The sequence below is a fragment of the Pocillopora damicornis genome, chromosome 14 (assembly GCF_964200805.1).
Source record: "Pocillopora damicornis chromosome 14, jaPocDami1.2, whole genome shotgun sequence".
NCBI lineage: Eukaryota > Metazoa > Cnidaria > Anthozoa > Scleractinia > Pocilloporidae > Pocillopora > Pocillopora damicornis.
Genome location: NC_142683.1, coordinates 8,012,248 through 8,016,153, shown reverse-complemented (window position 1 = coordinate 8,016,153; position 3,906 = coordinate 8,012,248).

Genomic DNA, 3,906 nt, shown 5'->3' with positions numbered 1-3,906 from the left:
AAGGAAAGTATGACAATATTACAAACAAAAGAGGTGATGCAAAACCTAGAGAAATCAAAAAAAGGCATTTGAAAGCTCAAGACTTCAGAAACACACAAGCGGACAGAACCCAACTAAAGGGGTAGATTTGACAGCTGAAAGGTAAAACATTTCCTTATTTACCACCAACCTCGTTTTTCCAAGTTCAAGTTTAAGAGTTTAAGAATTCAGATATCACTTCTAATGTTATTGTAAAGACTTTACTCTTGTCAACAATTGACCAAGTATTCACATACTTAATTAAACTGTTAATTATACAGTACATGTAAAGAAGCACTAGAATTTGCAGAGATCAGCAATTGCAAGAAAGAGTTCTGGATTCATTCTCAGACCATGTTAACCCGGCGTAAAACCTCTCCAAGAAAGTTCAAACTGTTTGTTTTGGTAAGAGTAGCTGAAATCCAGGAAACAATGGGCTCTGAAGCGTGTAAATATATCAGATCTGATCATAATCCTGCTGACGTCCTGATGAGAGGAACTCAGCTAGAAAAGTTGAAGACCTGGTATGAAGGTCCTCCATTCCTGAAATGCCTAGAAGAATCACCCAAGTTTAAAGAGAATCCTAATGGATGTGGTGAAGAATTGTCAGAGGAAATGAAGCTGCTCAACAACTTCAAAGCTGTGAACACCCTAAAACAAGTAGATTGCTCAGCTACATCAAGGAATCAAAAGGTAACCCTATTTTGGAATATTTGATGAAATCTTGTTCGACGTTCGCCAAGGCAAGGAAAACTTTGGCCAACCTTCTACGATTCACCAACAGCACAAGATTGAAAGTAAAAAAGAGACACCATTTTACAGAAGAATCGAGAGAATCTAAACTGTGGTTATTCAAATGGAGTTAACAGACAATCAATTTATATGCTGTAGACAAGAAGCGGATTCCAGCATCAGATGAACAAGGTGTGTTATGTGCACATGGGAGACTAGAGAACATCGGATCGTTACCAGATGAGATGCATAATCCCATTATCCTTCCAAGGTCATCAAATAGTACTCTTGAAACACCTTTACTAAAAGCAAGCACATTGCAGTTACAAAAGTCTCATCTATGAATCAAGCAAGCGTTTCTGAATCGTGGGTGTGCAAAATATGGCCAAACAAGCAACTGGTAAATGTCTGACCTGCAAGAAGTTGCGAAGTCAAATGATGAGTCGGATTCTGAGACTAAACATTGCAGCAGGTCTCCCAGTGTTCAGCAACACAGTAATTGACATGTTTGGACCTCTGCAAATAAGAATCAACAGAAAAACACAGAAGGAAGCACAAGAAATCATATTTACATGCAAGAGTGGTCCACCTAGAGCTTGTAACAGACAGCTCATATACGGCTTTTCAGAGATTTGCCTCACTCAGAGGATATCCCAGTAACTGTTGGTTGGATCGAGGTACAAACTTTGTTGACATACAAAGTTATTTGAACAAAACTTTGCAAGGCTGGGACATCCCCAAACTTCAAAATGTCTTATCAGAAGAATTTTCATGCTCTTTCCACTGGGAGTGAAAAATACCACAAGCTAGCCATCAAAACAGAGTGATAGAAAGTCTCATCAAATCAGGAAGACAAGCCTTAGATGCTTCATCAAAGAATCAAACCTTTACATAGGAACAGGGAAGAATGTATCTGGCAGAAATGACCTATTTGATCAATGAGTATCCTCTCTGTCCTAGCTCTGTCTAGATCCAGGAAAATCTGCCTGTCACGACAAATGACCTGTCAATTGAACACCGCTTTCAGCCTCCTTTGCTGGAGCCAGAACAGAGTGTTAGTCCAGGACAACTAAAGAGAAGCACTAAGAAAGGAGTACAAGAGTTCTAGAGTTGTTGGACGAAATATTTTGCCCCAAATTTACTACTAAGGGATAAATGGTACAAGAAACGCAAAAACCTTTAAGAACAAGACTTGATGTTGAGATGGAATCCACCCCAAGGAGAACATGGAAGATGGGCTTAGTAATTCAGTAATTCGGAATTCAGTAATTTATTTATGCAAGGACTGTGACTAATCCCGATAGGATTCAGAAACATGGAAATGTGCTTTTTGGTATGTAACGGGGTTGATTGTGTAATCAATGCGAACATTACCAGGAGAAGAGCAGACCAGAATTCTTGACTTTTTGTCAACATAAAGTGCAAACTTTAAACTCTTCTGTTTCCTGTGCTGACACCTGGTCTTCTAATTCTTTACCTTCGACCATGATTTAGAATCAACAGTTAAACAACTTTTATATTGCCATACAAAATATATAATAAAAAATATATAATAATAGTCATAATAGAATAAGTAAAGGCTATGGTTTAGTAAGGATATCTCTATAACTTGATTTAAAATATTATTGTGGCTATTCTTTGTAACCTTACAGTTAGTGACTTATCATTGTCCTGATGTAGCTGTTTAGGGTTTCAAATAAGTTCTTATGATTTCATTGCTCAGTCATTTGTCATATTTTTGAAGATGTCACCAATTTTGATTAGGACTTCTATAATGGAGTAGTTAGTGCCCTTGCAGATTATAGGCTTCCCATGAAATTGACAGCAAGGATTGTGAGGATTGTTTCCTTGAGTTGTAATTACTTTTCTCAACAGATAAATGGACAAATCAAGAAACCAAACCGTCACCATCAACTAGTTAGGATGTATACAGATACATACTTAATTACTTGTTACTTTATTTATGACCAGTTTTCTTTTTTCTGAACGATTACAAGATGAGAGTGATAAAGGAACCTTACTGTCAATGATGCAATAGCTGATATCTCTTAATTGGCCTTGGAGATATATTCCAACATCTAAGAACTGTTTATTGCAGGAGACAGTGAATTGACTATAGATGACATCAAGGGTTTTCTACAATACAAGGCAAGAAACCAAACCCTCACAATAAACATATTAGAAAGAATACAGAAACATACTCAATTACTTGTTTCTTTGTATATGATCAGTTTCTTTTCAGAATGGTAACAAGATGAAAGTACTAAAGGAACCTTACTGTCCATGAAGCAATAGCTGGTATCTCTCGATTGGTCTTGGAGACGTTCCCCAACATCAAAGAACTGTTTGTTGCAGGAGACAGTGAATTGACTATAGATGACATCAAGGGTTTTCTACAGTTCCCAGCAAATTCCAAAGAACATTTGCTTATGTTCTCTCTAGGATACGTTCCTAGTCGAGGTGGAGTCCTTCTTAGTCTTTGCCACAAGTTCATCATGCCTACCCGAGATTGGGCTAGGTATCATCAACATAGAGTTCAACAATATCAAATTTATCTTCTCATCCACATTAATTTCACGTAACATTACAGAGGTCCTTCCCAGACCAAGGTAAATTTACTACTTCACTCAAGGCTGTATGGGAATCAATGCAGAAGCCTTTTCTAGCCTTGTTTAATTTTAATAGGTATTGCTTTAAGATGGATTCCAGCTTTTTGAGGTATAATATAGTTTGTCATCATGCATTTTATATTTCACTGTAACACAACTAGTCTTTTCCCTAACATTGCTGTTTAGGGTTTCAATTAAATTCTAATGATTTCATTGCTCATTCATTTATTAGTTTTCTTAAGACATCACCAATCTAAATTACACCTTCAATAGAGAAGTAGTTAGTGTCCCTATAGACTGTTGGCTTCCCATAAAATTGACAGTGAGCATTGCTAGGATTGTTTCTTTGAGTTTTACTTTCTTTTTAGAAAAGATTAAAGAACAAATCAAGAAACCACATTCTCAAACTAATTAACAATGAGTTGGAGTCCTTGCAAGTCTTTGCCACAAGTTCAACATGTGTACCCTAGTTTTGGCCCGGTGTCATCAAGATAAAGTCTAACAATACAGAACCTATCCTTGTCATCCTCAAGTTCATTTTGTACAA